This window comes from Meriones unguiculatus (assembly GCF_030254825.1).
Source record: "Meriones unguiculatus strain TT.TT164.6M chromosome X unlocalized genomic scaffold, Bangor_MerUng_6.1 ChrX_unordered_Scaffold_31, whole genome shotgun sequence".
Classification (NCBI taxonomy): Eukaryota; Metazoa; Chordata; class Mammalia; order Rodentia; family Muridae; genus Meriones; species Meriones unguiculatus.
This window is the reverse complement of record NW_026843707.1, coordinates 6816778-6839752: the sequence shown is the minus strand read 5'-3', so window position 1 is coordinate 6839752 and position 22975 is coordinate 6816778.

Sequence of the window (22975 nt, the reverse complement as noted above, 5' to 3'; positions counted from 1 at the left end):
AGCAGCTTTATTTGTAATACCCAGAACCTGGAAACCACCCAGATGTCCATCAACGGAAGAATGGATACAAAAAATGTGGTATTTTTACACAATGTAATACTAATCAGCAATCGAAAAATGAGGAAATCATGAAATTTCATGGCAAATGGTGAGATCTAGAAAAGATCATTCTAAGTGAATATCCCAGAAGGAGAAAGACAAACATGGTATATACTTGCTTATACAGACCTACAAGATATGATAAACATAACGAATTCTATACACATAAAGAAGATAAACAAGAAAGTAGACATGAGACAAGATGATCAATCCTCACTCAGAAAGACAATGGGATGTGCATTGGATGTATGACAAGAGTGTACTGCAGAAGGCATCTGAAAGATGTTTCAGTGTTTCAAAACAGACAGTATGACTCATAACCAAACCTTCGGCAGAAGGGGAGTTAGTATGATGTGGAGAGGATAGGAGCTCCACAAGGACCAAATATATCTGAGCACAGGAGTCTTTTCTGAAACTGTTTCTCCAACCAAGGACCATGTATGGATATAACCTAGAACCTGTGCTTGGACGAAGCTCATGGTAGCTCAATAACCAATTGGTTTCCCATAGTAAGGAGAACAGGGACTATTTCTGACAGGAACTCAATGACAGGCTCTTTGACCTCCCCAACCCCCAAGGGAGGAGCAGTCCTGCTAAGCCACAGAGGAGGACTTTGCAGACAGTTCTGAAAATACCTAATAAAACAGGATCAGACGAAAATGGAGGTGGCCCTCCCCAATCCATGGATTGGAAAGGGGCAGGAAGGAGCTGAGTGAGGGAGGGTGGGATTGGGAGGGAGTAAGGGAGTGGGATATAGCTGGGATACAGTTAATAAAATGTAACTAATAATAATAATAATAATAAAATTAAAAAATAAATAAAATAAAAAACAAAACAAAAAAGTTTTATGCAAATATCCCGTATAAAACAATATGGGCATGGAGATGTATTTTGTAAAAAGTTTTAAATTATAAGTTCTATTTTTTCAATAGTTAAATATTTTTTCACATTATTACTATATGCATGATTTTTAACAAACGTTATTTTTATAAACTTTTCTCTTTAATGTGTATTGTCAGAAATTTGTAAAGAACTGCATATTACTCCTTTATTATCATATATACATCTTCCAAAATATTTTGTTGTACCATCTATTTATTCGTAATATTAGGATTTTTGTTTTCTTTCTTAATTAATTTTTCTATTAATTACAGTTTATTTACTTTGTATCCCAGCTGTAGCTCCCTCCCTCATTTCTTCCCAATACTACCCTCCCTCCTCCATCTCCTCCCTGCCCCTCTCTAAGTCCACTAATAGGGAAGGTCCTCTTTCACATCCATCTGACTCTGGCTTATCAGGTCTCACCAGGACTGGTTGAAATGTCCTCCTCTGTGGCCTAGTTAGGCTGCTCCTCTCACAGATGTTGGGGAGGTCAAAGATCTAGTCACAGGTTTCATGCAAGAGACAGTCCCTGTTCCCCTAACTAGGGAAGCTACTTGGATACTAAGCGGCCATGGGCTACATCCAAGCAGGGGTTCTAGGTTATATCCAATCATGGTCCTTGCATGGAGAAACAGTTTCATACAATGCCCTGTGCTCAGATATGTTTGGTCCTTGTGGAGCACCTGTCCTCTCCAGGTATTACTAACTCCCTTTTCTTTCATATGATTCACTGCACTCTGCCCAAAGTTTGGCCATGAGCCTCAGCATCTGCTTTAATACACTGCTAGGCAGAGACTTTCAGAGGCCCTCTCTGTTAGGCTCCTGTCCTGTTTCTTGTTATTTTCCTACTTCCAAAGCCCATCTCATTTGTCAGTCTAAGTAAGGCTTGATCATCTTACCCCAGGTCCTCCTTCTTATTTATCTTCTTAAGTGTGCAGATTTATGTATGTTTATCCTATCTTATAGGTCTACTATCCACTTATAAATGCATATATACTCTGTGTGTCTTTCTGCTTCTGGAATACCTCACTCAGGATGATCTTTTCTAGGTCCCACATTTGCCTGCAAATTTCATGATTTCTTTGTTTTTAATTGCTGAGTAATATTCCATTGTGTAAATGTACCACAATTTCTGTATCCATTCTTCAGTTGAGGGACATCTGATTGTTTCCAGGTTCGGGCTATTATGAATAAAGCTGCTACAAACATGGTTGAACAAATTACCTTATTGTATACTTGAACATATTTTGTATATATACCTAGGAACGGTAGAGCTGGATTTTGAGGAAGCACTATTCCTAATTGTCTGAGAAAGTGCCAGATTGATTTCCAAAGTGGTTGTACAAGTTTACATTACCACCAGCTACAAAGGAGGGTTCCCCTTTCTGCACAACCTCTCCAGCATGTGATGTCACTTGAGTTTTGATCTTAGCTATTCTGATGGGTGTAAGGTGAAATCTCAGGGTCATTTTTTTTTCATCTCCCTGATGGCTAATGACATTGAGCATTTCTTTAGGAGTTTCTCTGCCATTCTACATTCTTCTACAGAGAACTCTCTCTTTAGCTCCATACACCATTTTTTAATTGGATTACTTGATTTGTTGCTTTTTAACTTCTTTAGTTTCTTTATATATTCTGGTTATTAGCCCTCTGTCAGCTATAGGGTTGCTGAAGATTCTTTCCCAGTCTGTAGCCTGTCGTTTTGCTTTGACTACAGTGGCTTTTGCTTACAGAAGCTTTTTGGTTTCATGAGGTCCTCTTTATTGATTGTAGCTCTTAGAACCTGTGCTGTTGGTGTTCTGTTCAGGAAGTAGTCTCCTGAGCCAATGAGATCTAGCATCTTCCACACTTCTTTTTTTAGATTTTATTTTATTTTATTTTATTAGTTACACTTTATTCACTTTGTATCCCCCCACAAGCCCCTCCTCCTCCCCTCCCGGTCCAGGTCACACATGCCCTTCCCCAAGTCCACTGATAGGGGAGGTCCTTCTCTCCTTCCTTCTGATCTTAGTCTATCAGATCTCATCAGGAGTGGCTGCATTGTCATCTTCTGTGGCCTGGTAAGACTGCCCCCCCCTCAGGGGGAGGTGATCAAAGAGCAGGCCAATCAGATTATGTCAGAGGCAGTACCTCTTCCCATTACTATGTAACCCACTTGGACACTAAACTGCCATGGGCTACATCTGTGCAGGGATTCTAGGTTATCTCCATGCCTGGTACTTGGGTGGAGTATGAGTCTCTGGGAAGACACCTGTGTTCAAATTTTTTGGTTCTGATGCTCTCCTTGTGGGGTTCCTGTCCTCTCCATATTGTGGGACCTGGAAAGGATCATCCTGTGTGAGCTGTCCCAGAAGCACAAAAACACACAAGGTATATACTCACTCATATAGACATATAACATAGGATAAACCTACTAAAATCTATACATCTAAGGAAACTAATCAAGAGAGAGGACCCTGACTAAAATGCTCAATCCACATCCCAAAAGGCAAAGAAAATGGACATCAGAAGTAGAGGAAAAGAGGAAACAACCTAGAAACATGCCACAGAGGGCCTCTGAAAGGCTCTGCCCTGCAGACTATCAAAGCAGACGCTGAGACTTATGGCCAACTTTTGGCCAAAGTGCATGGAATCTTATGTAAGAAGTGGGAAATAGTAAGCACACTTCTTCTGCTAGCCGTTTTAATGTGTCTGGTTTTATGTTGAGGTCTTTGATCCACTTGGACATTAGTTTTGTGCACAGTGATAAATATGGATCAGCTTTCATTTTCTGCATGTAGACATCCATTTGGACCAACCTCATTAGTTGAAGCTGCTTTCTTTTCACCATTGAATGGTTTGGGCTTCTTGTTCAAAAATCAAGTATTTGTAGGTGTGTGGGTTTAGTTCTGGGTCTTTTATTCAGTTCCATTGATCTACCATTCTCTTTCTATGCCAATACCATGCAGTTTTTATTACTATTCTTATAGCTCTGGATGGAGATACCTCCAGATGATCTGTTGTTGTACATGATCATTTTGGAAATTCTGTTTTGTTTTGATTTTTTGTTTCTCCATATGAAATTGAGAATTTTTCTTTCAAGGTCTATAAAGAATTGTGTTGGTATTTTGATGGGAATTGCATTGAATCTGTAGATTGCTTTTGGCAGAATGTCCATTTTCATTATATTAATCCTTACAATCCATGAGCATGGGCGATCTTTCCATCTTCTGATATCTTCTTCAATTTCTTTCTTCAGAGACTTAAAGTTTTTTTTTTTTTTCCTTTTTTCAAACAGGTGTTTCACTTGTTTGCTTAGAGCCAAATTAAGGTACTTTATGTTATTAGTGGCTATTTTGAAGGGTGTTCTTTTCTGTAATTTCTTACTCTTCACTTTTGTTTTTGGTATACAAGAGGGCTTCTGATTTTTTTTTTAATTGATTTTGTATCCAGTAACTTTGCTGAAGCTGTTTTTCAGCTGATGGAGTTCTTTGGTTGAATTTTTGGAGTCGAACATTTATACTATCTTATCATCTGCAAATAATGATATTTTTGACTTCTTACTTTTTGATTTGTATCCCTGTGATCTCTTTTGGTTGTCTTATTGCTCTAGCTAGGACTTCAAGTACTTCGTTGAAGAACTATGGAGACAGAGGGTAACTATGCCTTGTCCCTGATTTCAGTGGGATTGATTTAAATTTCTCTCCATTTACTTTGATGTTGGCTATAGGGTTGTTATATGTTGGCTTTACTATGTTTAGGTATGTGTCTTGTATCCTTAATCGCTCCATGTCTTTAAACATGAATGGGTGTTTGAATTTTCAAGCGATTTTTGGCATCTAAGGAGGTGATCATGTGGTGTTTCTCCTGAAAATTTTTATGTGGTAAATTTCATTGACGGATTTCCATATATTGAACCACCATTGCCTGCCTGGGATGAAGCTTATATGGTCATGGTGGATGATATCTTTTATGTGTTCTTGGATTTGTTTTGCAAATATTTTATTGAGTATTTTTGCATCAATGTTCATAAGAGAGATAGGTCTGAAGTTCCCTTTTTTTGGTGTCTTTGTGTGGTTTAGGTATCAAGATGACTGTGGCTTCATAGAATGAGTTTGGTAATGTTCCTTTTGTTTTTATTTTGTTAAATAGTTTGGAGAGAATTGGAGTTAGCATTTCTGTGAAGGTCTGGTAGAATTCTGCTTTGAAACCATCTGGCCCAGGGCTTTTTTTGGAAGGGAGACTTTTTATGACTACTTCTATTTCCTTGCAGGATATCGGACTATTAAATCTTTCTACCTGATCTTGACTTAATTTTGGTAAACCCGAAATCTCTCAAGAAATTTTTCCATTTCCTTTAAAGTTTCACTTTTTGTAGCATATAGGCTTTTGTAGTGCAACCTAATGATTGTTTGGATCTTCTCAATGTCTTTAGTTATGTTCTCCTTTTCTTTTCTGAATTTGCTGATTTTGATAGTTTCTCCCTGCCTTTTAGTTTGTTTGGTTAAGGGTTTGTTTATCTTGTTGATTTTCTCAAAGAACCAGCTCTTTGTTTCATGGATTCTTTGAATTGTTTTATTTGTTTCTACTTTATTGATTTATTCCCTGGTCTTGATTATTTCTAGCTGTCTACTCCTCTTGGGTATGTCTGCTTCATTTTTTTTTTTTGAGAGCTTTCAGGTGAGCTTGTATGTGATGTTTCAAATTTCTTCTTGAAGGCACTTAGTGCTATGAACTTCCTCTTAGTACTGCTTTCATTGTGTCCCATAAGTTTGGGGATGGTGTGTCTTCATTTTCATTGAATTCTAGAAACTCTTTAATATATTTCTTCATTTCTTCTCTGACCCAGCTGTCATTGAGTAGCGAGTTGTTCAGTTTCCATGCATGTGTAGGCTTTTTGCTATTTCTTTTGTTGTTGATGTACAGCTTTAGACCATAGTGATTAGATAGGATCCAAGGGATTATTTCAATCTTCTTGTATCTGCTGAGGCTTCCTTTTTGAACAGCTATATGGTCTATTGTGGAGAAGGTTCCATGAGGTGTTGAAAAGAAGGTATACGCTTTTGATTTTGGGTAAAAAGTTCTATAGATATCTATTAGGTCCATTTGATTTAGGGCCTTTGTAAGTGCCCTTAGTTTCCTGTTTTGCTTCTGAGTAGATGATCTGTCCCTTGCTGAGAGTGGAGTGTTGAAGTCTCCCACTATTATGGTTTTAAGATCAATGTGTGATTTCAGCTTTAATAATGTTTCATTTACAAATGAAGGTGGCCTTATATTTGGGGCATAGGTGTTCAAAATTGTGATATCCTCCTGTTGGAATTTTCCTTTGATGAGAGTGTAGTCTCCCTCCTCATCTTTTTTGATTAATTTTGGTTGAAATCCTCTTTTATTAGATATTAGGATAGCTACTCCAGCTTGTTTTCTGGGTCCATTTGCTTGAAAAATATTTTTCCAACTCTTTACTCTAAGTTAGAATTTATCTTTGTTGCAGAGGTGTGTTTCTTGCATTCAGCAGAATATTGGCTCCTTTTCTGCAACCATTCTGTTAGTCTGTGTCTTTTTATTGGCGAGTTGAGTCCATTGATGTTGATAGAAAATAGTTACCAATGAATGTTATTTCCTTTTATTGTGGAGTTGGACTGTGATTCATTGCTTTTTTTTCTTTTAATGTTTGTTGTGAAATTATCTCTATCATGTTTTTTTTATTGTTTTGTTTTGGTGTAGTTGTTTTCGTTGTATTGGAGTTTTCCTTCTATTCTCTTCTGTAGGGCTGGTTTGCTGTGTAGATATTGCGTAAATTTAGTTTTGTCATGGAATATTTTGTTTTCTCCAACTATGTTGATTAAAAGCTTTGCTGGGTAAAGTAGTCTAGGTTGACATCTGTGGTCCCTTAATGTCTGCATGACATCTGCCTAACACCTTCTGGCTTTCATAGTTTCTGATGAGAAATCTGGTGTGATTCTGATATGTTACTTGGCCTTTTTCCCTTGCTGCCTTTAATATTTTTTTTTCTGTAGGTTTAGTGTTTTTACTATGATGTGACGTGAAGAGTGTCTTTTGTGGTCTAGTCTATCTAGTGTTCTGTAGCCTTCTTATATGTTAATGAAAATCTCTTTTGGGAAAATTTTCTTCTATGATTTTCTTAAAAAATATTTTCTGGACTCTGGAGCCTGGAATCTTCTTTTTCATCTATTCCTGTTATTCTTAGATTTCATGCTTTCATAGTGTCCTTAATTTCTTGGTTGTTTTGTTTTGGGGACTTTTCTGATTTTTTTTGAGAGAGTTATGAATTTCAACAAGTGTATCTTCAGCACCTGCTATTCTCTCTTCCATCTCTTGTATTCTATTGGTGATGTTTACCTTTTTGTTTTTTGATCATTTCTCTAAGTTCTCCAGCTCCAGTTCTCTGTTTGTGCTTTCTTTATAGATTCTAATTCTGTTTTCATGCTTTGCACCATTTCTTTCATCTGTTTGAATATGGATTCTTGTCTTTCTATAATGGCTCTATTTTTCGTTTGTTTCCTCTCTATATGTCACTAATTGTTCCTCTTCTTGGGAGCCTATGGTTTTCTGTATTTCTTTGAGAGCTTTGTTCATTTCATCTTTATTAGACTCCACTTGTGTGGTTATTATTCTGAGATATTTGTTCATTTCTTTTTGTTCCTCTAATAACTGGATAAGCATAGCTTTAAAGTAATTTTCCTGGGTTTCCACTGAATTAAAATATCCATTGATTTTGGGGGTTGCTAGTGGAGCCATGATATCCTGATTTTTGTTGAGTGAGTTCTTATGCTGACCTTTGGCTATTTGCTTATTTGTAACCTTCACTGTTCCTGGAATCTGTACTTCATACTGGAATCCCCTTTCTCTGGTGTCTGGAGTATTTTTCAGGAAGATGAGAAAGGTCCACTGGTTTGAGAATTTGAGTTGGTGCTTCAGCTGTACCTGAGGGAGGAAAAGCCACTGGCACAGAATCGTTATTGTGGGGAAGCAGGCGTGCACGTGTGTGTGTGTGTGTGTGTGTGTGTGTGTGTGTAAGTGTGTCTTGAAAGAGAGAGTACTAAAGGGGGTAATGCTTGGGAAATGGGTGATGGGAGCAAGTGAAGGAGGGGATGTGGTTGCTAGCCCTGTTCGCAAGTGCAGATTAAGGGTGCAATGTGCCTGCGCAGATTACCTTAATTCCCAGTGGTCTATAGTCTGTGGCTGACTCAGTGGGCTGGACTCTGAGCTCTGGGGTTGATGCTGAGGGCAGGATCTGTACACTGTTGCAGGTTCTGTGATCCTGCTGTGCTAGAAGCTGTAGGCACAGTAGACTGGGCTCTGCTCTCTGAGTTGAAAAGCACTGTGAGTTTTCTCTGCACAGCAGGCTGGGCTGTGCTCTCTGAGTTGGAAAGCACTGTGGACTTCCTCTCCTGCCTCCACCTTTGCCTCTGCCAAAGAGGGATGAGGGAGGTCTGTCGTGGGGAAACACTGGGGGTTTGAGTGTTATCCATCTCAAATCTCAAGCAGGGAGATCTGTGCTTGGTGCAGCCAGCACTGTGCTCTTTGCATGGAGCTTCATGCAATGTGGCCTCCCTCCTCTGCCTCTGCTGCTGACTGTGAGAAACCTCCTCAGCATTTGCTGGTGGCTTCAGTACCTCTGCTGCTGCCTCTGCCCTTTATGGGAAAGTGCCTTGGAATTGAGTCCCTTGGAAGACTCCATGGAGATGTCCGAGGTTGATCTGTATCCTACTGGTCTCAGCTCTGGGTTTGTTCCCCTTCTCCCAAGAAGCTTCATTGTTGTTGTTTTGTTTTCCACTGCCCCTCTATTCACTAAATTTCAGAGTTTCAGGTCCTCTGCCCCTCATATATGGTGTGTGTATTTCACCTCCATCTTGGATCCCAAATCGATTTTTGTTTTCTTATTACTTCTTTCTCACCATTATTGACATTTTATCAATATTATTCATCCTTATGATCAACTGTATTCTGGTTCATTAATTTTATGTATTGTTTTGCTGTCTTCAATGGTGTAGATATGTGATTATTTTAAATTACTTCTTGGGACTACAGCTTAAATTATCAGATTAATAATTTAAGGCATAGTCTCTTTCCTTAATTTTTATTAAGAGTTTACATTAGTATGTGAAAGTGTGTGCACCGTTCGTTCAATTGCATGCATATGAGTTGATTATTTTAAGTAGATTTCTTTAATTTGTGCAATATTTGACAGGAAAAAGTATATAATATTTGTGTTTTATGATCTATTGATTTGGTCCCTCTATTAAGTATATATCAACCTATTGTACTTTCTGAAGGCACTTAGTGCTATGAACTTTCCTATTATCACCACTTTCATTGCATCCCATAAGTTTCAGTATATTGTGCCGTCATTTTCATTGAATTTAGGAAGTCTTTAATTTTTCTTCTTCTTATTATTATTTCTTCCCCGATCAAGTTGTTGTTGAGTACAGAGTTGTTTAGTTTCCATATGCATGTAGGCTTTTTTGTTATTTTCGTTTTTGTAGAGGTCTAATTTTAGGCCATGCTAGTCTGATAAGAAAAAAAAAGAAAAGATTATTTCAATCTTCTTGTATGTGTTGAGGCTTGCTTTGTGCCAGAATATATGGTCAAATTTTGAGAAATTTATGTGAGATGTTGAGAAGGTATGCTCATATGAGTATGTGTTAGATATTCTGTAGACATCTATTAAGTCCATTTGAATTAGTGTAATTATTTCACTAATTAGTTTCTGTGTAGATGATTTGTCCCTTGGTGAGAAGGGAGTGTTGAAGTCTCCCACTATTAAGGTGTTGGGATTTTAATGTGTTAGGATGTGTGGTTTAAGCTTTAATAATGTTTTGTTTACAAAGAGAGGTGTTCTTATATTTGGGGCACAGATGTTCAGGATTGTGATGTTTTTCTGGTGAATTTTTCCTTTGATGAGAATGAAGTGTCCCTCCCCATAATTTTTAATTAATTTTGGTTGAAAGTCTATTTTATTGCCTCAGCTTGTTTTCTGGGTCCCTTTACTTAAAAAGCCTTTTTTCAGTACTCTAAGGTACTGTCTGTCTTTGTTGCAGAGCTGTGTTTCTTGGATGCAGCAGAATTTGGATCTTTTTTCCTTCAATCATTCTGTTAGTCTGCATCTTTTTATTGGAGAGTTGAGTGCGTGGATGTTGATAGGTAATACTAACCAATGAATGTTAGTTCCTTTTATTGTACAGTTGGTAGTGATTGTGTGTTTCTGTGCTTGTTTTCTTTTAATATTTTGTTGTTGTTGTTGTTGTTGTTGCTGTGCAGTTATCTCTATCCTCTTTTTTGGGGTGTAGTTGATTTTATTAGATTAGAGCTTTCCTTCTAGTGTCTTCTGTAGGGCTGGGTTACTGTAGAGATACTATTTAAGTTTAGTTTTGTGATGGTATATTATGTTCATTGAAAGCTTTGCTAGTTATAGCAGTCTGTGTTGGCCTCTGTGGTCTCTTAGAGTCTGCATGACATCTGCTCAGGCCCTTCTGGCTTTCATAGTTTCTGTTAAGAATTCTGGTGTGATGTTAACAGGTCTACCTTTATATGTTACTTATCATTTTCCCTTGCTGCTTTTAATATTTTTTCTTTGTCCTGTAGATTTAGTATTTTGACTATTTTGTGAATGAGGAGATTATTTTTTTGGTATAGTTTTTTTGATGTTGTGCACATCTGTAATAAGTTTATGGACATCTCTTCCTTTAAGTTGGGAAAATTTTCTACTATGATTTTCTTGAAAATATTTTCTGGACCTTGGGGCCTGGCATCTTCTTTTTCATCTATTCCTATTATTCTTAGGTTTTGTGTTTTCATGGTGTCCTTGATATCTTGGATGCTTTGTATCAGGACCTTTTCTGATTTTATGTCTTTTTGATAGATATATTGATTTCTTCAATTGTTTTCAGTGCACATATCCTCCATATCCTGAATTCTATTGGTGATGTTTCCGTCTGTGGTTTCTGATCTATTTGCTAGGTTTTCCATCTCAAAGAATTTCTCCATGTGTGTTTTCTTTATTGATTCTAATTCTTTTTTCATGTCTTGTACCATTTCCTTCATCTCTTTGTATTTAGATTCTTGTCTGTCCATGAGGGTCTCTATGTTTGTTTTGTTTGTTTTCTCTCTGTATGCCTCTATATGTGCCTCTATTTGTTTTGCTGTATTTCCCAGCATTTCTCTGAGAGCTTTGTACATTTCCTCTTTATGTATATAAAAACAAGTGGATAAGCAAAGATTTGAGATCATTTTGCTGTGACTGCAATGAATTAAAATAGCCATTGGTGTTTTGGCCTTGCTGATGAAGCCATATGTCCTGATTTTTGTTGGATATGTTCTTATACTGACCTGTAGCCATCTGCCTATCCATAAACTTCGCTGTTTGTTCCTGGAACCTGAACTGGTTCCGTCTGTGTCTGGAGTATTCTTCAGGAAGATGAGAGAGGGCCACCAGTTTGAGAGTGGATGTTGGCCTTTCAGCTGTAGTTAAGGCTTAGGAAGATGGCAGGCACATGTACCCAAGCGCAGGAGTGTGCATAGAACTATGCCTTGGAGGACTGCATACTAGTGCTGGAAGGGTGGAACGTAAGCACAGATGGAAGTTCTGGCACAGTTCATGGGTGCAGTGCACATGTGCAGGTACTCTGAATGCCTCAGTGGCTAATAGGCCTGATGTACTTTACTCTAGTCACTCAGATCTGTCTGAGTTGGACCAACGTGACTCCCGGAATTGTTTGCCTGGACTACACTGGGAGACCCATAGAACAGGAGCTTCAGTGTTGAGAACACTGTTCCAGAGATTCCCTATGTCTCCCATAGTGAGGTTGTGGGTAAGCGGGTTCGGATGTCTGACTGCTAGCATGGATGTGGGGCTCTGCATGCAGTCATTTGAAGTGTACTCACTTACTTGGAGACCTATGCAGAAAGCTCAGGCACAACTCTCCTTTCCCAGCACCCGCTTTCTGACCCGTTTTGCAAATGAAAGTGTAGGATATCCATTAGTGGTGTCTGCTGGTTGGCTGCCTGGCAAGGATGTCCATAGTTGGGGCTGGCTCTGCTTTCTTGGTCACTAAGCTGGGGCCTCATGCTTGGGACAGAGTTAGCTGCACACCACAGCAGGGAGGGTCGTGTCTGGGGCAGAGGCACTTGCTAGGTTAAGGGAAACTGCAGGAGGTCAAATGTTTGCCACTCTCAGACCTAAGAAATGTTCACAGTTGACCTGAATCCAAAGTGTCCCAGCTCACAGGTTGGAACTTCTAACCCAAAAAGCTTAAATGTGGATGTTCTGGCTTAAGTCACCTCTTCACTCACCAGTTTCAGAGTTTCGAATCTTCTTCTGTCCATAGAAAAGGTCCTTGCTGGTTGCTGCCATCTTTGAGCCACCGGATGTACATTTTTTTTCATATATATAATTATACATATAATATATATAAAAGTATTATATATATAATTACAGTCTATTCACTTCATTTTATATATTCACTACAGTTATATATCTAAATCAATACAAATTTATTTTTGATTAATTACAGTTTATTCACTTTGTATCCCAGCTGTAGTCCCTCCCCCTCATCCTTTCCCAATTCCACCCACCTTCTCTCTTCTCCTCACATTCCCCTCCCCAAGTCCAGTGATAGGACTTCTCCCCTTCCTTCTGACTTTAGCCTATCAGGTCTCATCAATACTGGCTGCATTGTCTTCTTCTGTAGCTACTCCATTAGGGGGAGGTGATCTAATAGCCAGCCACTGAGTTCCTGTCAGAGACAGTCCCTGTTCCCATTAATAGAGAATCTACTTGGAGACTGAGCTACCATGGGCTACATGTGTGCAGGTGTTCTAGGTTATCTCCATGTGTGGTCCTTGATTAGATGATCAGTCTCAGAAAAGACCACTGGGCCCAGATTTTTGGTTCTGTTCCTCTCCTTGTGGAAGTCTTATCTCTTCCAGGTCTTTCTATCCCCTCCTTCTTTCATAAGCTTCACTGCACTCTGCCCAGTTTGTCTATGAGTCTCAGACTTTGCATTGATCCCTTGTAGAGTCTTTCAGATACCCTTTGTGGTAGGCTCCTCTCTTGTTCTCTGTTTTCTTATTCTTCTGATGTCACTCACATTTACTTTTCTGCATGAGGACTGAACATCTTACCCAGGGTCTTCATTTTTGCTTAGCTTCTTTGGGTGTACAGATTTTAGTTTGTTTACCCTACATTTTAAGCTTTTGTAAATCAAAAGACACTCTCATTATACAATAATGACAGCCTACAGAATGGGAAAGGATCTTCACTAATCCTGTATCTGACAAAGGGATAATATCCAGAATACATAAAGAACTCAAGAAGATAAAAAGCAACAAATCAAGTAATCCAGTTTAAAACTGAGATTTAGAGCTAATCAGAAAAATATCAATAAAGGAATATCGAATGGCAGAGAAACACTTAAAGAAACACTTAACCTCCTTAGTCATCAGGGAGGTGCAAATCAAAATAACCCTGAGATTTCATCTTATACCCATCAGAATGGCAGAGGTTAAAAACTCAAGTGACAACACATGCAGGAGAGGTTGTGGATAAGGGGGAATCGTCCTCCTTTGCTGGTGGTCATGTAACCTTTTACAACCACTTTGGAAATCAATCTAGTGTTTTCTCAGACAACTTGGAATAGTGCTACCTCAAAATGCAGCTGTACCATTCCTAGGCATATATCCAAAATATGCTCAAGTATACAAAAAGATATTTGCTCCACCATGTTTGTAGCATCTCTATTTGTAATAGCCATAATCTGGAACAATCCAGATGTCCCTCAGTTGAGAAATGGATACAAAAATTGTGGTACATTTACACAATGGAACACTACTCAGCAATTAAAAACAAGGAAATTATGAAATTTGCATGTCAATGGTGGGAATTAGAGAAGATCAACCTGAGTGAGTTATCCTAGAAGCAGAAAGTCACACATGGTATATCCTCACTTATAAGTGGATATTAGACATATAATATAGGATATAACATTACATCAAATTCGATTCTTGTAAAAAGAATTAAAATCTTCTTAACAGCAATGGAAGCACAATATCTCAGAAAGAAAAAGTAGATACATAATAAATTTTAAAATTGAAAAAAAAATAATCAGAATATAATTGGGTGTATTGGCTCATCAGTAGAGTGAATAAAACGGAGGGCAAAAATTATGCGTAGGATGAAGGAACACAATGTAAGAAGCTTGAAAAAGAAAGAAAATAAATTCATATAAAGCAAACCAAACCTGAAAGAATCATGGTGCTTCGCATCAGAAATATTGAGGTTCAATAAACACAAAAAAAGGGAATGTTGATGAAGACAAAACTCTAAATATTCACATAACTGTGTGAACAAAAGGTAAAATTAATCACAGTCAAACCTTTCAAAGGAATCAAACAAAATCTTTAAAGTAACAAAAGAAAGAGGACAATTTATATATAGGAAAAAACAATTGAAACAATGGAGTTTTTTTTTTTTTAAATAAGAATCTCTGGAAAATGGAAGGAAGTGCCATGACATTTTTTTTTTTTGATGTGATAAAAGAGATGAACGGTCAAATTCTAGAACATAGAAGAAAAGGCAGAATTTCCAAATACAGTTTTCAAGGCAAGCCATACCGATATCCAAATCTGATAAGCAAGGAACAAAGTGATCAAACAAATATACTGCTGACTAATATTTTTATGTATATAGAAAAGAAGTCTTTTACAAAATGTATCATGTTATGATGTGGTTAAAGGTGATAATCACTTGATCACTTCATGCAGAAAAAAACTGACAAAATCTCAACACCAATTCACTACAAATAAAATATAAAAAAATTCATAAAAGTGAGAGCTGTAGACAAATCCTTCAACTTGATAAAATACATCTTCAAAAAGATTATAAAGTTGTCATCAAAAAATACTGAAAGTGGCTATAGAGATGGTTCAGCAATTAACACTGGCTGTTCTTCCAAAGGACTTGAGTTCAACTCTCAGCACCCACATGGCAGCTCACAACTGTCAGTAATTCCATTTGCAGGTGATCTGAAACCCTCACACAGACACATGAAGGAAGAACACCAATGTAAAAAAAAATAATGAAACACTTTTTAAAATTTTTATATTAATTACAGTATATATACTTTGTTTTTTTATATTTTTATTACAATTTATTCACTTTGCATCCCAGCTGTAGCCCCACTCTCCTTACTCCCAAGCCTGCTCTCTCTCGCTCATCTGCTTCCATGCCCCTTCCCCAGTCCACTGATAGTAGAGGACATCTTCCCCTTCAATCTGATCTTACCCTATCAGGTCTCATAAGGAGTATCTTTCATAGTCTTCCTCTGTGGCCTGGTCAGGCTGTTCCCCACTCAGGGAGAGCTGACCAAAGAACCAGCAACTGTGTTCATGTCAGAGAGAGCCCCCGATCCGTTATTAGAAAGCCCATTTGGAGTGGCAGCTGGCTACCTCTGTGCAGTGGGTCAAGATTATCTCCATGAATTGTCTTTGGTAGGAGTATCAGTTTCAGAAAAAAAACTCCTGCGCCCAGACTTTTTGGTTTGGTTGTTCTTGTGGAGCTACAGGCACTTACAGTTCTTTCTATATTCCCCAATTTTCTTAAGATTCCTTGCACTCTGCCAAAAGTTTAGCTATGAGTCTCATCATCTACTTTAATACCCTGCTGGGTAGAATCTTTCAGAGGCCCTCTGTGATAGGTTCCTGTCTTGTTCCCTATTTTCACCTTCTTCCAATGTCTATCCCATTTGCCTTTATGAATGAAGATTGAGCATCTTACCCAGGGTCCTCATTCTTGCTTAGCTTCTTTAGGTGTACAGATTTTAGTATGATTGTCCTATATTATGTCTAATATCAATTTAAAAGTGAGTATATGCCATGTGTGTCTTTCTATTTCTGTTATAGCTCACTCAGAAAGATATTTTCTAGTCCCTACCATTAGCTTACAAATTTCATGATTTCCTTGTTTTTAATTGCTGAGTAATATTCCATTGTGTAAATGTACCACAATTTCTGTATCCATTCCTCAACTGAGGGGCATCTGGGCTGTTTCCAGCTTCTGGCTATTACAAATAAAGCTGCTATGAACACGGCTGAGCAAATGTAATTGTTGTACACTTGAGCATGTTTTGAACATACACCTAGGAGTGGTATAGCTGGACCTTGAGATAGCACTATTCCTAATTGTCTGAGAAAGCATCAAATTGATTTCCAAAGTGGTTATACAAGTTTACATTCCCCCCATCAATGGAGGAGGGTTCCCTTTCTCCACATCATCTCCAGCATGTGTTCTCACTTAAATTCTTGATCTTAGCTATTCTGTTGGGTGTAAGGTGAAATCTAAGGGTCCTATAGATTTGCATTTTAATGATGAGTAAGGATGTTTAGCATTTCTTTAAGTGTTTCTCTGCCATTAGATATTCTTCTATTGAGAATTCTCTGTTTAGCTCTGTATCCATTTTTTAATTGGATTACTTGATTTGTTGCTTTTTAACTTCTTGAGTTCTTTATGTATTCTGGAAATTTGCCCTCTGTCAGATATAGGGTTGGTGAAGATCCTTACCCAGTCTGTAGGCTGATGTTTTGTTCTGATGACAGTGTCCTTTGCTTTACAGAAGCCTTTCAGTTTCATGTGGTCCCATTTATTGATCGTTGATCTTAGAGCCTGTGCTTTTGGTTTTCTGTTCAGGAAGTTGTCTCCTGTGCCAATGAGTTCAAGGCTCTTCCTCACTTTTTCTTCAAACAAATTTAGTGTGCCTGGTTTTATGTTGAGGTCTTTGATCCACTTGGACTTTAGTTTTGAACAGAGTGATAAATATGGAGGGTATCTGTATGTTTTATTTACTTCTAAACAATAAAAATATACTTTCTTTTATTGAAAATACATTCTTCCTAAAAATATATTCTGATTATAGTTTGCTTTACACTTTACAGCTATTTTCCACATCTCCCACTGAATCAATCCTATTTCTCTCTCTTTTTGAAAAACAAATAGGCATTTAAATGATATTAATAGAATAAAATGAACTATACTAAGAAAGACAAAGGCCATTAATAAGAAAAGAATAGAACAAACAGAAGAAAAAGATTTCAAGAAAAGTCACAAGATACGTATCGATTCAGAAACCCATTAGTTCACATGCCAGATTTCCAAAATAAACATAAAACCTGAAGCCTTAAAAGATAAGTTCAAATAGCAGGGAAGAAGGACCTTCCCTATCATTTGAATAGGGGATGGACATGAGAGGGGATTAGGGAGGAAAGGTGGGATCGTGAGGAGAGGATGGAGGGGGTTATAGCTAGAATACAAAGTGAATTAATTGAAATAATAATAATAATAAAAAACAAAAGTCATATTATATATGCAAAGAACCTTTATCATAAAATAAATAAGTAAAAAATAACAATTGAAAGATTGAAAAAAAACAAATCTCTGACATAACATTATTATATAAGGAAACTTGCAAGAAGCTGCTGCATTCATTTTCTTTTGTGCATCTACTGTTGGACATGCAGCCTATCTTCAAGAGTAGTTTGCTTTCCCAATGAGACGCTCTTGGAGGAAACTAAGTTCTCATTTGCAAGTGGTTTTCAACTGGAGATAATTTCTATATTAGTGATAGGTCATGTCTCCATTTCTTTCAGCTCTAGGATCCCAACTGGTACAGACTCTTGAAGGCCATGTGCATAATGCCTCAGTGTCTGTGAGTTCATGTGCATATCAATTCTGTTTATTACATGGGCTTTGTTTTTATGCTGTCTTCCACCACTCTGGCTCTTTTACTCTTTGCCTCCTCTTGAACAGTATTCTCTGAGTCCTGAGAGGTAGGATTTGATGGGGACATCCCAGTTAGGGATGATTATTTCTAAGTCTCTCACTCGTTGCTCATTGATCTAAGAATTTGTTCCCAATTCTTGTAAGACCAAACTTCTCTGATTCTTTTATGATGGCTAAGGAAGGCACTGATATATGAGTTTAGCATAGGGGTCATTTTATTGCTATGTTCCTTAAATTTTTACTTTATTCTAGGTTCCTGGGATGTCTATGCTAAGGTTCTTGGCTATGTGAGCAAGACTGGGTATGGGTTCCATTCCATTGAGTGACCTTTACTCAGGCCTAAAAATTTTGTGCCACCACTGCATTAGAATTCATTGAAGGCTAGACACCATTGAAGGACAAAGGGTTTGTGGATAGGTTGGTGTTTATGTTTCTCCATGCTCGATAAGTTTTGAAGATGTTATCTTTAGGAAAAGGGGCCTATAAATTTTGCAATACTACTTTGTTACGTGTTGTTGTTGTTGTGTTTTGTTTGGTTGGTTTTTCTGTTTTTTTTTTTTTTGTTGTTAGTTTTGTTTTTTGTTTTTTTTTGTTGCTGTTGTTTGTTTGGTTTTTGTTTTTTTCTTTTTTTTTTTTTTATTTGAGATTCCCATGGGTCCCCTTTGGCCAACATCAGAGTTATTTGTTAACCATTCTGGGCACTGAAAACTTCATTTGATGACAAGAGATGCCTGATTGAGGTTTTGTTCTGTTTCCGCCATTATTTGGGAATTTCATTTAGATTGCCTCCATTTATTTATATATTTTAAGAAGCTTCAATTTGTATTAGGTTTTCATACTATGGTAAATCATATGTCCCTGAATTTTAGTCACTTCTCCCTGTATTTTTTCCCATCTTCCACCAACTACCTCTTTGATTATCTAGTTCCAGTTTCCCTACCCATAAATATCTCTTCTATTTCCCCTTCTTAGAGAGATCTTCTTCTTGTTCTTGCTCTTCTTCCTGTTCCTGATCTTTTTCCTTTATTTCCTTTGTATCTATGCTCTATACCTAAACTCTATGGTTCACTTAGAATCTTCATACTGTTTTAATGACATATAAATTTGGTCCATGCTTCATTCTATTTATTCTGGATATGGTCATTTATCAAAATGTTGGCTTTAAGGAAATTGTTCTTAACTACTTCTTTATTTAGTCAGATGTATTATACATAGACTGAGGATTCTCATCAAAAATTCTAAAATCTCAAATACTGCCATGCCTGGAACATTTTATGTACCAACATGACATGACAAATTGAAAATTCCAAACTTGACATCAACTGTTTTCTTATAAGCAGATCTATAGAATGTTTAAAACTGTTTTGACTAGATTGCAAAAAGAATTCAATAAAGTAATGATAATCATTTCAGCATGTGGTTATAGAGTAACTAGACCCTTCCAAGAACAAATGAATGCAGTGAACCTAAACCCCACACTTATGCAAAAATTAATTCAAAGTGAATCATATATCCAAATGTACATAGCTGTTTGAAAATATTTTTAAAAATGAAGAAAATTTTCATGATGCTAGAAACAGTCAATTGTTATTAGTCATATAACAAAAACAATATCCATAAAATTCAAAAAGCCTAATTTTAGCAAAATTTATACTTTTTGCTTCATGAATAACTTGATCAGACTAAGAAAAAACCTTCAGAATGCATTTTAATCATGTCTGACAGAGTACTCCTCTCTAGAAAATATAATGAGTTTTTGTATCTCAGCAGTCAAATAATAAACAAATGACAAACCCCAGGTTTCCAAATAAGAATGGACACTAACTATGTATAGAAATTTTTTGCCATGTTTATTCAGGAGTAAGGGAAAATGTCAAAATTCTGATTAATGTGAAGTTAATTAATTCATTTAAGGAAGCTGAACAAATTCTGAAACTCACATAAGATACTAGATCAAAAGTCAATCATATTACAGTATACACTTAAAGGTATTAAAATCATATATCTAATATTAACTGATTTTACCCTATGAAAGTACAGTTTTAAAAGAATATTTAATCATAACAGTGAGAATCTGGAAACAATCTGGATGTCCTGCAACTGAAGAATGGATACTGAAGTTGTGGTATATTTACACAATGGAATACTACTCAAAATTTAAAACAAGAAATCATGAAATTTTCAGGCAAATGAGTGGAACTAGAAAAGATCACCCTGAGTAAGGTAACCCAGAATCAGAAAGACACACTTATAAGTGGGCATTAGCTATATGACATAGGATTGATCCTTCCCACGGGCTAATTGAACAGGGTCCACCTGAAAGAGGGGGTGGAAATTGAGGGACAGAGACGCGAAGAAAGGAGACAAGACAGATTCCTGATCAAGTCTCAGTTTACTGAACATGCAAACAACACTTATAAAGCAAAGGGTACAAGCAAATTATTTTTCACGGTAGCAACACATCTGTGCCACCTGGCAAGGCATGCAGGAATTCACTCAAGGTCACACAAAGTTTGCAGTCTGGTTCCCAAGGTTGCAGGGAGCTTGCTATCTACTTCTCAGGCTCAGAGCACCCCGCCTGCAGAGACTGCCAAGGACAGTCTTTGAGAAATGGAACTATGGATAAGACCTGCATCTGCCAAGGCCAGGAGGCAGAATTCCAATTACCAGACTCCTTCATAGGATAAACATTCAAAAATCTGTAGCCCTAAAGACACTAGACAACAAGGAGACCCCTATGGAAGAGGTTTAATCCTCATTCAGAGGGCACACAGGATAGACTTCAGAAATAGGAGAAAACAGAGAACAGGTGAGGAACCATCGAGGGCCGCTGAAAGACTCTACCTGTCAGGGTATAAAAGCAAATGCGGAGACTCATATCTAAACTTTAGGCTGAGTTCAGGGAATCTTATGGAAGAAGGGAGAGATAGGAAGACCTGGAGGGTACAGGAGCTCTACAAGGAGACCAACAGAGACAAAACATCTAGGCCAGAGGTACCTGAAGAGATTGATGAATCAGCAAAGGATCCTTGATCAGGTGTAGCTCATGGGTAGCTCAGTCTCTGTGGAGGTTCCCTATCAAGGGGAGCAGGGTCAGTCACTGGCATGAACTATGTTGCCTCCTTTTTGATCATCTCCCCTTGGAGAGGTGGTCTAACTAGGCCACAGAGAAAGAGGATCCAGAGGATGTGACCTGATATGCTAGGGTCAGATAGTAGGGGAGGAGGACATTGCTTATTGGTGGACTAAGGGAGAGAAAGATGGGGGAGTGACAGAGGGTCACACTAGGAGGAGATAAGGAAAGGGGCTACAGCCAGCATACAAAGTGAATAAATTGAAATAAATAACAATAATTGTAAATGAAGAAAAGTGTATGTGGAAAGCTATTCAATATCATTTTCCATTTAAGAACCTGAAATTAGAATTGATATGATCTTTTCCTACATCTTAGAAGTAATAAAAAGCAGTAGTTGAAAACACCAGATACTGATAAGAATTTGAAGAAATTGAATTAAATCGTTCACACATTACTTACAGACATAAAATTCTTCAAGAACTTTGCCGTTACTTTAAAAAAGTTAGACACTCTTTTGCTGAAAAGTGCAGTAATTATAACCTTGGTTATTAATTATGCTCAGAAAAAAAAACTTTGCATTATTGTTTATGCGGGTTTATTTGTACTAGTCAGAACTTGGAATAGCCAATATGTCCTACAATTGATGATGAATAGATAAAAAGACCACAGCACAGCTATACAGTCACACATCTCAGAAATAATTGTAAGAAGCTATTGATGAGAGTTTGAATGGCAATTGATGACATAATTCTGAGAGAAAAAAAGCAATCTCAAAATGTTACAAATTGAATGATTACATTTCAATAAAAATTTTAAAATGGCAAAATTAGATGGAAGACAAATTTGTTTGTAACAGGCTTTAAGGGTGGCTGAGATGTGTAAATGGTGAAAGTACAAAATAGGAAAACAAAAATGGTAATTTATTGTGAAGAAAATGATGGCACACATGCCAATAATATACCTTGTACTCTATTCTCTCTCTAGCTCACATAATCTTACTTAATTTGCAAAAGTTGTACTTACTTTAAAATACTGAAACAACTCAAAGAAGATAATTTTAATTGTACAACAAATATATTTCTCAAAGTATATTACCAAAGTCTTTAAAAATATTGAACTCACTCGACACCTAAATAACAAAGAAGAATATAAAATTTTCTAATTACAGTGATTTAGAAACACAATAGATGATATATTACAGCTCTGTCCATTTCATGTTACATTCTTTTGAAGCAACTATTAATTGTTCATTAGTTCAGTATTTCATATCATGTTTTTAGTAACTATTATAGCAGATTTTGAAGAAATAATAAATTTCTGGTCAAGAAGTCTTATCCCAAATCACTGCTGACATTTAGCATTCTGGGAAGAACTCTCTGTGTCGCTTATAAGAGGGCCTTTTTATTTTAGTAGAAAACTTGTTACCTGAGACCTATTCAAATTCTGCGTTCAGAATTCAGCTGTTCTATTATGGCTCTGCTTCTCTTATTTAGAATGTTGGTATCATCAATACATAATTTTGATTGGATCCCACGGGTAATAATTAATTTTGGTAGATATCAGATAAATTACACATGTATAGATTATTCTAGGAAGATTTTATTGTCCAGTACAATGACAGTTTTAGTGATGTAAGGAAGGGAGCAAAAATAGTCATTTAAAAATTAATTCTGGACCAGGAATTTTTTGTTGTTGTTTTATTAATTAACATAAATGTTCTAGAAAATATTGTGACAGCTTTTGACTGATGCTTTTTTTTTTAACTTTAGAGGAGTTTGAGGACAATACTGAGTCTCCTGTGCTATTCTGGTTTAGATATGACTTGGAAAACAGTTGAATGTTATTTGAATTCACAGAGCTTGCCATGTAGTGTCCATGGGCAGTCTTGTCATGGGAAAGCAACTTGAGAGAAAAGGCAGGTTACTTGCTTGTGCACAGGTCCTGGAATTCGCAATATCCAGAGGCCTCTACAGAATCCTGGCATCAGTTAATATGATGACTCTCTCAGTGTTGGGCTCACTCACTTGCCATCTACAGCACTCAGGTCTCGAAAGCAATAGCCTATACAGAAATAAAACAAATAGGAAACCTTGACGTGCTATTTTTTTTCTTCAAGGCAGCTGAAACTTGCTTGAGCAATAAAACTG